This window comes from Mobula birostris, chromosome 2 (assembly GCF_030028105.1).
Source record: "Mobula birostris isolate sMobBir1 chromosome 2, sMobBir1.hap1, whole genome shotgun sequence".
Taxonomy (NCBI): Eukaryota; Metazoa; Chordata; class Chondrichthyes; order Myliobatiformes; family Myliobatidae; genus Mobula; species Mobula birostris.
The window spans coordinates 177,140,524-177,153,320 of NC_092371.1; the positions used below are offsets into that span (position 1 = coordinate 177,140,524).

Consider the following 12,797-nt stretch of genomic DNA (forward strand, 5'->3'; position numbering starts at 1 on the left):
GGGTGATAATAGTGTGGAAGAAGCTGCTAGTAGAAGTGGTGAAGTGGGTTTGATTGCAACATTTAAGAGAAGTTTGGATAGGTACATGGATGGGAAGGGAATGGAGGGCTATGGTCCAGATGCTGGTTGATGAGATGGCATGGCACAGACTCAATGGCCTGAAGAGCTTATTTCTCTGCGGTAGTGCTCGATAACTCTGATTTTATGATTATTGATCATCTGGAAACATTGCATACAACTATTTTTTTGAAGATACAAATGTGCTGTATTTCCTTTCTGAACACAAGCTGCTTTTGTAGTAGACTACTAATACTGACTATCTGTAGAATGATGATCAGCAAAGATAATCTCTCCAGTTTATCTTTGATAAAATATAATCTACAAACATGCAAACCTGTCTCCAGTTTTATTAAGTCACTCCTCAAATTATCTATTGTATGTAGACAATTCCGACAAGAACTGTCCTTTCTTATTCAAATAACAAGCCATGGGTGACAAAGGACATCCTGAACGCTAAAAAGAGGGCGTTTAGAGATGGAAATAGGGAGGAGCTGAGGGCAATACAGAGGGACCTGAAAGCCAGGATCAGGGAGGCTAAAGACAGGATCAGGGAGGCTAAAGACAGGTACAGGAGGAAGCTTGAGTGGAAACTCCAGCAGAACAACATGAGAGAGGTCTGGAGGGGGATGAGGACCATCACTGGGTTTCGGCAAACTAGCAACAGAGGAGCGGAAGACAATGTGGACAGGGCCAATGAACTTAACCTGTTCTTTAACAGATTTGACATTGTGGCCCCTGCCCATCCCACACATGAGCCATCTGTTGTCAGCCCCCAACCAACACACATTCCACTTTCCCCTTCTACCCCTCCTCACAGTCCCCCACCCTGCTCTCATGACTATACTCCTTCCCCACACGAAACCACCACGGTGGGCTTCACAGCTGAACAGGTGAGAAGACAGCTAAAACGTCTCAACCCAAGCAAGGCTGCAGGACCGGATGGTGTCAGTACCAGGGTGCTCAAAGCCCGTGCCCCTCAGCTATGTGGAGTACTTCGCCATGTATTCAACCTGAGTCTGAGGCTCCGGAGGGTTCCTGTACTGTGGAAGACGTCCTGCCTTGTCCCTGTGCCGAAGACGCCACGCCCCAACGGCCTCAATGACTACAGTCCGGTGGCATTGACCTCCCACATCATGAAGACCCTGGAGAGACTTGTTCTGGAGCTGCTCCGGCCCATGGTCAGGCCACACTTAGATCCCCTCCAGTTCGCCTACCAGCCTCAAATAGGAGTTGAGGATGCCATCGTCTACCTGCTGAACTGTGTGTACGCCCACCTGGACAAGCCAGCGAGCATTGTGAGGGTCATGTTTTTTGACTTCTCCAGTGCATTCAACACCATCCGCCCTGCTCTGCTGGGGGAGAAGCTGACAGCGATGCAGGTGGATGCTTCCCTGGTATCATGGATTCTTGACTACCTGACTGGCAGACCACAGTACGTGTGCTTGCAACACTGTGTCGGACAGGGTGATCAGCAGCACTGGGGCTCCACAGGGGACTGTCTTGTCTCCCTTTCTCTTCACCATTTACACCTTGGACTTCAACTACTGCACAGAGTCTTGTCATCTTCAGAAGTTCTTGGATGACTCTTCCATAGTTGGATGCATCAGCAAGGGAGATGAGGCTGAGTACAGGGCTACGGTAGGAAACTTTGTCACATGGTGTGAGCAGAATTATCTGCAGCTTAATGTGAAAAAGACTAAGGAACTGGTGGTAGACCTGAGGAGAGCTAAGGTACTGGTGACCCCTGTCTCCATCCAGGGGGTCAGTGTGGACATGGTGGAGGATTACAAATACCTGGGGATTCGAATTGACAATAAACTGGACTGGTCAAAGAACACTGAGGCTGTCTACAAGAAGGGTCAGAGCCGTCTCTATTTCCTGAGGAGACTGAGGTCCTTTAACATCTGCCGGACGATGCTGAGGATGTTCTACAAGTCTGTGGTGGCCAGTGCTATCATGTTTGCTGTTGTGTGCTGGGGCAGCAGGCTGAGGGTAGCAGACACCAACAGAATCAACAAACTCATTCGTAAGGCCAGTGATGTTGTGGGGATGGAACTGGACTCTCTCATGGTGGTGTCTGAAAAGAGGATGCTGTCTAAGTTGCATGCCATCTTGGTCAATGCCTCCCATCCACTGCATAATGTACTAGGTGGGTACAGGAGTACATTCAGCCAGAGACTCATTCCACCGAGATGCAGCACAGAGCGTCATCGGAAGTCATTCCTGCCTGTGGCCATCAAACTTTACAACTCCTCCCTTGGAAGGTCAGACACCCTGAGCCAATAGGCTGGTCCTGGTCTTATTTCATAATTTACTGGCATAATTTACATATTACTATTTAACTATTTATGGTTCTATTACTATTTATTATTTACGGTGCAACTGTAACGAAAACCAATTTCCCCGGGATCAATAAAGTATGACTATGACTATGAATATGACTAGAAGAGTTAAGACTCAGATTCAGTCTTATGTTCTGGCTACATATCTTTCAAACATTCAAAAACATCAGTAGAAAGTGTGGTAAGTGTTTTATAATTTTTATAGGGTTGTCAATTAGATTCTTTCTATTGATGGATAAGATCTAAAGATACAAATAAGTACCATAACTAGCTGATGCAACGACTCTAACTATCGTCTTCACTCACCTCCACTGAATTCACAGAACATGGAACACTACAGAACAGTATAGACTCTTAGGCCCACAATGTTCTGCCAACCCTTTAACCTACTCTAAAAGCAATCTAACCTTTGCCTCCCAAGTAGCCCTGTTTTTCTCTCATTTATAACCATATAACAATTACAGCACAGAAACAGGCCATCTCGGCCCTTCTAGTCCGTGCCGGACTCTTACTATCACCTAGTCCCACTGACCTGCACTCAGCCCATAACCCTCTATTCCTTTCCTGTCCATATCGCTGTCCAATTTAACTTTAAATGACAACATCGAACCTGCTTCAACCACTTCTGCTGGAAGCTTGTTCCACACAGCTACCACTCTCTGAGTAAAGAAGTTCTCCCTCATGTTACCCCTAAACTTTTGCCCTATAACTCTGAACTCATGTCCTCTTGTTTGAATCTCTCCCACTCTTAATGGAAAAAGCCTATTCACGTCAACTCCATCTATCCCCCTCATAATTTTAAATACCTCTGTCAAGTCCCCCCTCAACCTTCTACGCTCGAAAGAATAAAGACCTAATTTGTTCAACCTTTTGCTGTAACTTAGGAGATGAAACCTAGGCAACATTTTAGTAAATCTCCTCTGTACTCTCTCAATTTTATTGACATCTTTCTTATAATTCGGTGACCAGAACTGTATACAATACTCCAAATTTGGCCTTACCAATGCCTTGTACAATTTCAACATTACATCCCAACTCCTATACTCAATGCTCTGATTTATAAAGGCCAGCAGACCAAAAGCTTCCTTCACCACCCTAACCACACGAGACTCCACCTTCAGGGAACTATGCACCATTATTCCTCGATCCCTCTGTTCTACTGCACTCTTCAATGCCCTGCCATTTACCATGTATGTCCTATTTTGATTACTCCTACCAAAATGTAGCACTTCACATTTATCAGCATTAAACTCCTTCTGCTATCTTTCAGCCCACTCTTCTAAGTGGTCCAAATCTCTCTGCAAGCTTTGAAAACCTTCTTCATGACCCACAACTCCACCTATCTTAGTATCATCTGCATACTTACTAATCCAATTTACTACAACATCATACAGATAATTAATATATATGACAAACAACACTGGACCCAGTACAGATCCCTGAGGTTCAGTCATCAGAGACAATTGTGCTGTCCCTGACATCCTACATCCTACAATCAGAGCACTGGACTGCCCTATCTACTGCCTCCATTACCAACTCCTAAGTTAATCAAAGATGTCCATGTTAGATTCCCTAATATGAATGCCTCTACCATCACCCTTAGGTTGATACCTCTGACACATACTCCTGCATTCCTCCTTAAAGATGACCCCTTGTATAATCCTTTTCCGCCCTGGGGAAAAAGTCTCTGGCTGTCCATTCAATATATGCTTCTTATCATCTTGTACACCTGTATCATTCATTGCTGTTGCTGCCTCCTCACAATTCCTCAATTTTTAATTTATTTCTTGAAAAAACACACATTTTATTCTCATTTTCTCTGTGCATAATTCCAAATCTGCAGCACCCAAATCCAAGCAGTCTAATTCCTGTCTCATAAATACTGTATCTCCTTTTTCTTGACTCCTCTACGAGCAGTCCAGCCTTGTATTCATTTAATTAGGTCTGTGGGTCTTTGATTGTCCTTCAGAATTTTAGCATTTCATCCAAACCTAAACTGTTTGTCACTATTATAATATTTATAATTTATTACTTCCTGTACCTAATAAAGTGGCCACTACCTGTATGTGGTCTTCTCTTGCTGTAGACTATCCACTTCCAGGTTTGACATGCTGTGCATTCAGGGATGCTGTTGTAATACGTGGTTTTTTGAGTTGATCACTGTCTTGTCATCTTGAACACATTTGGCCATTCTCCCTCATTAACACGGTGCTTTCACCCATAGATTTGCCGCTCACTGGATGATTTGTTTTTTGCACCTTTCTTTGTAAACTTGACTATTGTGAGTGAAAATCCCAGGAGATCGGCAGTTTCTGAGATATGCAAACTACTTTGTCTAGCAACAACAATCATTTCCGTAGTCAAAATCACTTAAATCACATTTTTTCCCCCATTCCAGTGTTTGGTTTGACCACCAACTAAACCTCTTGACCATGTCTGCATGCTTTTATACATTGAGTTGCTCCCACATGATTAGATATTTGCATTAACAAGAGGTGTACCTAATAAAGTGGCCACAGTGCACAGCCTAGTGTCAAGTTTAGTATGACCATTATCTCTATCCTAAGTAAGTGTCTAATACAAGGGCCATAATTTAATGGAGAAAAGGAGTTGGAGTATGCCTTACGTGCCTGATTAAATTTTTTGAGGACTTGACTAAACACATTGAAGGAAAAGCAGTAGATGTAGTGTATATGAATTTCAGCAAGGTATTTGATAAGGTACCCTATGCAAGGCTTATTGAGAAAGTAAGGAGGCATGGGATCCAAGGGGACCTTGCTTTGTGTATCCAGAATCAGCTTGCCCACAGAAGGCAAAGAGTGCTTGTAGACGGGTCATATTCTGCATGGAGTTTGGTGACCAGTGGTGTGCCTCAGGAATCTGTTCTGGGGCCCCTACTCTTCGTGATTTTCTTTCTTTTTCCAATATTTTTATTAAATTTATTAAATTTCATATACATAGTTCAGAATCATAAGGATGCTTATTATAAATCAAAATAAGGTAGCACATAATGCACTATACATATATATAAATCATACTGATACAATCATGGTATCCCATATTCATGATTCATGATCAATGAAATAAAATAAATTGAATTATGAAATACAATAATATGGTTAATTATATTATAAAAAATTTCTACACCCACTACCAAGACAAAGCTGGTTGGTTTAAAAAAAAAACAACAAAAAAAGAGTACTTTACCATATAGTGTCTTATAATAATAGCCCAGATCTATATTTTAATAACAATAACATTTCAAAGATTTTCAAAAATAGTTCAGAAAGGGTCTCCATAACGTTTGAAAATCTTGATTAGAATCAGAAATCAAACAATGAATCTTCTCTAAATTTAAACATGCCATAACATCACATAACCATTGAGAATGTGTGTGTGGGGCGGGGGGGGGGGATGCGATCTCCTTCCACTTAAGCAAGATTGCCCTCCTTGCCATAAGAGAAATAAAAGCCAGTACCCGCAAATGAGAAGGCTCCAAAATTGTGGCTCTTTCCTCAATAATACCAAGTAAGGCAGTTAAAGGATTAGGCTTAAAATTAACTTTAAAAAGTACAGAAAAAGTTTGGAATACATCTTTCCAATATTTTTCAAGGCTGAGCATGACCAAACATATGAATTAATGAAGCCTCTCCATTATTACATCTGTCACAATAAGGAGATATATCTGCAAAAAAACGAGAGAGCTTGTCTTCAGACATATGAGTCCTATGTACCACTTTAAATTGTAGGAGGGAATGACGAGCACGTAATGATGAAGAATTAACCATTTTGAAAATAGCCCTCCAGGTCTCATCAGAAAATGAAGTCTGTAAATCCTTTTCCCAATCTTTTTTAATTTTGTCTAAAGGAGCCATGTGATTTTTATAAATGACCTGGATGAGGAAGTGGAGGGATGGGTTAGTAAATTTGCTGATGACACAAAGGTTGGAGGTGTATGAATAGTGTGGAGGGCTGTCAGAGGTTACAGCGGGACATTGATAGGATGCAAAACTGGGCTGAGAAGTGGCAGATGGAGTTCAACCCACATAAGTATGAGGTGGTTCATTTTGTTAGGTCAAATATGATGGCAGAATATAGTATTAATGGTAAGACTCTTGGAAGTGTGGAGGATCAAGCGGGATCTTGGGGTCCGAGTCCATAGGACACTCAAAGCTGCTGCGTAGGTTGACTGTGTGGTTAAGAAGGCACACGGTGCATTGGCCTTCATCGACCATGGGATTGAATTTAAGAACTGAGAGGTAATGTTACAGCTATATAGGACCCTGGTCAGACCCCACTTGGAGTACTGTGCTCAGTTCTGGTCACCTCACTACAGGAAGGATATGGAAATTATAGAAAGAGTACAGAAGAGATTTACAATGATGTTGCCTGGTTTGGGGAGCATGCTTTATGAGAATAGATTGAGTGAACTCGGCCTTTCCTCCTTGGAGTGATGGAGGATGAGAGGTGACCTGATAGAGGTGTATAAGATGATGAGAGGCATTGATTGTGTGGATAGTCAGAGGCTTTTTCCCAGAGCTGAAATGGCTAACACAAGAGGGCACAGTTTTAAGGTGCTTGGAAGTAGGTACAGAGGAAATGTCAGGGGTAAGTTTTTTTACGCAGAGAATGGTGAGTGCATGGAATGGGATGCCAGCGATGGTGGTGGAGGTGAATATGACAGGGTCTTTTAAGAGACTCCTGGAATAAGTACATGGAGCTTAGAAAAATACAGGGTTATGGGTAACCCTCAGTAATTTCTGAAGTAAGTACATGTTCGGCACAGCTTTGTGGGCCGAAGGGCCTGTATTGTGCTGTAGATTTTCTATGTTTCTACTCACATTGACTTGTAAGGTTGCAGGAGGTTACAATATAACAAGTGCAAAGTTGTGAAGGAAATTAAACAAGAGAATAAGATGGTAGATTGGAAAATTATTTTGGGGCGAGACTAGTAGCCACGAAGAAATTGAGCAAATGAGCTGCTGTTTTGATCTGGATCAACATTTTGACAACTGAGTCAGGACGCTTTGGACAAAGAGCAATGTAAGGACGGTTCAGAAAGGTTTATTTGGAGTGGTCAATGTGTCAGGGTGCAAATAAATTCAAGTGAGATATCAAGAGTGTAAAATAGGTCCCATTCAACCTGTGAATGTTGCTCAGCGAGGTAATGGGATTGGTGGTGATCATAGGCCCCAAAGGCATTGTCTAAATCTTAAATCAATAAAGTTAGTTTATTTTATTAGTCTAATCTAATTTTAGCAGAGCATGCCTGAGCTGCATGAGTTCGTTCAAAAGAATGTGATTGATTGCTCTTTATTGACTAAACCTTGATAATCAGTTCTAATATCTCCCAATGTGAGTCATTGCCAAATTCTATAACACTCACATGAAGCACAATGGAGCCTTTTGCCACATTGAATACTTCACCTAAATATTTTATTATTATACAAAGATGAAAGAAGTTAATCAACAGGCCAGGGAACTTAAGAATATTGAAGGCTTTGGTAAGAGTTTGTATGATGACCATCTGTCCCCAGTAACAGCAGAAGGATTGACAGCCAGAGAACAGGTGAAAGAAGAAGATTTATTTGTTTGCACAGTTAGATTTCAATAGTTGCCAGATATGTAGATTGGAGCAGATTCAGTAGTAATTCTCAGGCTCGAAAATTTCTTCAGCTCTAGCTTATTGATGACATGACAAGCTAATGAAAGGAATGAGTTGAAAATGGACTCCGTAGCTATGAATATATTTCCAGTAATCTCTTTCAGTTACTTCTGCTGAATCTTCCTTAGAAAACATACAAGCTTGATGTATTTCCTTTTTATGTTTAATATTAAAAACACTTGGCAATAAAAAAAATAGGAACTGTATCTTGGAAGGAAAGTAGCCAAGAGTAATTCAGAGAATCGGCAAGGGAGCAAGTACGGAGAATACTGTATGCATCTGAACCATGTAAAATGTCCAGTCAGGAATCTCTAAGTGAAGTTTCATGTTGATATATTCCCTTTACCTCCTGGCTTTAATTAAACAATAGTAATAATGATGAATGGCCATCTTGCTTTGTACATGATGTAGTGCGGAACTGGTGTTTATCACAACATTGAGCTACCTCTGCTGAGTTATTTCTAACTGCAGACCATGAGATTAGAAGGGGCAGGACATGCAGGAGATGGGAAAGATGCGTAAAAGGAAAATGGGGAAAGAGGAGGGCACTCTGTGCAAGATTATGTGCAGGTTACAGTTCTGACACCAGCCATCACATTCCACTATCATTATTTGCAGGAAGTTGGATAATGATTCAGCAAGGTGAATTGAAGCCACCTTCCCACCACTATCTCTATTTCCACAGTTCCATGGAAACTACCACCCAGAGATAAAATGTACAATATTTATTATTTAGAATGCAAGGATTGTTCATGGAGAGACCAGTGATGCCTCAGGAGGCCAACTTGATCTCCTAAATTTAAATTCGGAGAAGTATTCCATTCAGTAGATAGCACATTGTGGATACCGGCCCATCTTGTATTGGCTCATGTTCTGAAGATAATCTGGTTGGATGTGCATGTGATGACTAAAGCAATGAATGTAACCTTAAATATAATTTGTAATAAATAAAGTTTGACTTCCTTTTGGAAACGTGTTGTGCAGCGAAAAATATGAAATTGGTGTCCATTTGCAGTGAAGTTTAGGTAGTTTACTGCTGAAAATCAAAGAAAGCTGAAGATGAAGCAATAGTAAATCAAGGCAACTGGATTTGCTGTGTTGTCTAGGTTGCAAGTCCAGTTTTCTTGATATACAATGACCTGGATGAATGAGCACTTTCATAGACATAATGCTGAAGATGCTTCAAATCTGAAATAAAAACAGGAAATGCTGGAAGAGAAACAGGGTTCAGCTCTCAGATAGAAGAGCCTTCATCAGAACTCTTACTTGACTGAAACAGTTCCTGAGGGGTTTGGACTGAGTGGTTCTGACAAGGATCTTTATTCTTGTGGCAGAGTCTTGAACTAGGAGTCACTGTTTTAGAAATAATGGGTACCCCAGTTAACACAAATGAGGCAACCTTCTCCCTGAGGGTTCTGTGTTTGAAACTTGCTGAAACCATAATGAGAACCTTTGAATATCTAAAGGCAGAATCTTGAGAAGGAAGTGAATGGTTAGCATGGAGTTGTGACTGTTGCCAAATCAGCCACCATTTCAGTAAATGGTTGAACAGGCTTGAAGGAGCAAACAGTCAAAACCTTCCTGTTTCATGGTTGCATGTTTGGTTACTTTGGATACAGCATGGTATGGGAATGAATACAGCATAGTAAACTTAAATGCACAGGTCCTGAACGTGGAGACTTGTCCAAAATTAAGTTATTCTATTATCAAAGTACATACATATATCTCACCATAAACAACCCAGAGATTCGTTTTCTAGCGGGCATTCACAGTAAATGCAAGAAACACAATAGAATGAATGAAAGACTGCACTCACTCAACAGGATGGATAAATATTCAATGTGCAACAGGCAGCAAAATGTCCAATTACAAAAAGAAAGAAAAAAATTAAGTGATAAATAAATAAGTGTAGGGTTATCAGTAATGTTAACTGCTGATGTAATGGTTTCTCTGTAATAGTGATGTTTGGGTTATAACTACAGATAACAGCTAACCAATGGGAGAGATGTTATTCTTTCTTATATGTCTGGGAACTGGGTTTTTTGCGGGCTTTCGGTCGAGGAGGAACGAGAGGAAGGACGTGTGTGGAGAGTGGGCAGACTACCAGACAGCGGAGACGGGAATCCAAGGGTCCGAGTGTCAGCGGCGTTTTCGGCAGAGGTTGTTTGTGGAAGAATACCTGCTGCGTGAGCTCCAACAATTTATTGTGCATGAACTATTTTATTAAAGTGGCGGCTATTTATTTTATATTCTGTTTCTCTACTAACCACATTGCCAAAGTAAGAGTTATAAAGTGTAATCCTTTAATCACATATTTTGTACTGTCTGATATTTTGCGTTGTGGGTTTGTACTGGGATACATTACACAGCATCCACACAAACGTGATTACTCAGTTTGGCAGGGCCAACGGCTGCCAAACTTAGACGAACACGAGTTAATCGAGCCTGAGGGTTACATAAGCAATAAAAATGGAGAATATAAGATAAAGAGTCCTTGAAAGTGAGTCCATTGGTTGTCGGAATGGTGATTGGTGAGTGAAGTTATCTCCTCTGGTTCAAGAGCCTGATGGTTGAGGGGTAATAATTGTTCCTGAACCTGGTGGTGTGAGTCCTGAGGCTCCTGTACCTTCTTCCTAATCGCAACGAGAGTAGAGCGTGGCCTGGTGATCGGGGTCCTTGATGGTGGGTGCTGCTTTCCTACTACAGCGCTCCTTGTAGATGTGCTCAATGTTGGGGAAGGCTTTACGTGTGATAGGCTGAACTATATCCACAACTTTTTGTAGGCATTTCCATTCAAAGATATTGGTGTTTCCTTACCAGGCCGTGAAGCAACCATTCAATAGACGTACACATCTACAGAGGTTTATCGAAGTTTTAGATGACATGCCAAATCTGTGCAAACTTCTAAGAAAGTAGAGGTGCTGCCATGCTTTTTTCATAATGGCATTTACAGGACAGATCCTCTGAAATTAACACCAAAGAATTTAAAGTTGCTGACACTCTCCACTTCCTTGATGAGAAATGGCTTTTGAGCCTCTGGTTTCTGGTACCTTGTGTAAGTCCAAAATAAAACTAGTTGGAAAAAAAACGCAAGAAGACAAACATATACTTTTTATTTTTACTTTAACTGAGGCTTTGTATATATAACAAGTAATGAATTATATAACAAATAATGCTTAAACAACATATTTACAATATTACTCAAATATTACTGAAATACTAAATATACCACACTGCTCCCTGCTCAAAGTTTTAACTGTCCCATTCAGGCCTAAAGATTTAATTGCTGTGGAGGATTTTTCGCTCTTGTGGGATAACATCTTTCCTGATTTTGGGGAGTGTCACTCTGCTTGGCAGGAGAGACTTGCGGCTGTGAAGTAATCTCAGGTTCTGGGGCCGCCTCCATGGTGGTTGTAGGAATTGACACTGGGACTACAGAAAGAGATTCTGATAGCTCTTGTCATCTTTCTTCTGGACATGTTGGTATCCCAAACAATGCATGGCAAGCTGTTCGATCTACTGATGATCCCAGGCCACCAGAGCCACCATTTCATGTTGACCATATTTAGATGATTGGCATGTAGATTCTTCAACACTTTAGCTTCCAGTTTGAATGATATAATAACTCTTAATCCCCACATAAGGCAACTCCCATCCAGGGCAAGTCATCCTGGCACTGGTAAAAATAGGGGAACTGGAGTTTCTGCTGCACATTCCAGACATTTTGGGTGATGGTGAAGACCTGTGATAGTGCGGGGTATTTTCCAGTTTCTCCTTGGATCATCTCTGCTGTTGTAGGGGGACTTACAATTTACATTGGGGAGAATACATTAAGAGGAATGTCTGTTTTGCAAATTTTTCAGGTATTTCCTTTTCCAAGGGTAAAAGGGTAATTTATCAGCATTTCCATGCTTAGTTGTCCTCCTGAATTCAATCTTGTCGTTGTGTCCTCCAAGAATCAGAGGCCATCTGTGCATTTATGCTGCTGCTGTTTGTGGAACACTCTTCTGTGGATTGAAACTGGGCTCTAGTGGTTAATGATCAGTAATTACATTAGACTCTCTGCAATATACTGTAGGTCCTCTCTGTCAATCTGAGGGTAAATTTTCTCTGCTGTGTTAAGGAAAACTGATACAAATGCAATGGGGAATTTACTTCTATCACTCATAATGTATGACATGACTGCACCTATATCATAAAGCAAGGCTCACAGGCAAGTTTCACTAGGTGATGTGGATTATAATGTGTAAGCACAGTGTCTAATGTCACCATTTTTTACTCTTTTGCAAAACCTCCCTACACTACTTAGTCCATTGCCTTTTTTTCCTGATCTAAAGTAATGAGTTTAAGGGGTGGAGCACAATAGCCAGGTTTGTCTGGAGCCTGTTATAGTAATTGACAAACCTTAAAATGGGCCGCAACTGTAACATGTCCTTTGGCCTTGAGGCATCCATCATTGCTTGTCACCCTCATCAGTAACAATGATGTCATCCAGGTAACACTGAGTGCCTGGATAGCCTTGCAGCACCTGGTTCATAACTTTCTGCCAGATTGCTGGTGCAGATTCTGCTCCAAAAATAAGCCCATTGTAGCAATAGAGCCCCTTGTGAGTGTTTATGGTGAGAAACACTTAGGACTCTCCTTCCATCTCCATTTGTAGGTAGGCCTCAACTAACTTCACTTGACAACGCAGAAAGATTTACAAGGATATCCTCTATCCTGGGTAGAGG

The 12,797-nt window shown here is 41.2% G+C and overlaps 2 protein-coding genes across 3 annotated transcripts in view; one reads left to right on the top strand and one right to left on the bottom strand.

Moving 5' to 3' along the window:
* mcph1 (microcephalin 1) overlaps positions 1-12,797 on the top strand; it is a 286,557-nt gene that overhangs the window by 95,880 nt on the left and 177,880 nt on the right. The gene's annotated exons all lie outside the window — the stretch shown is intronic.
* The window catches only part of angpt2a (angiopoietin 2a), a 96,682-nt gene that overhangs the window by 2,305 nt on the left and 81,580 nt on the right, over positions 1-12,797 (bottom strand). The gene's annotated exons all lie outside the window — the stretch shown is intronic.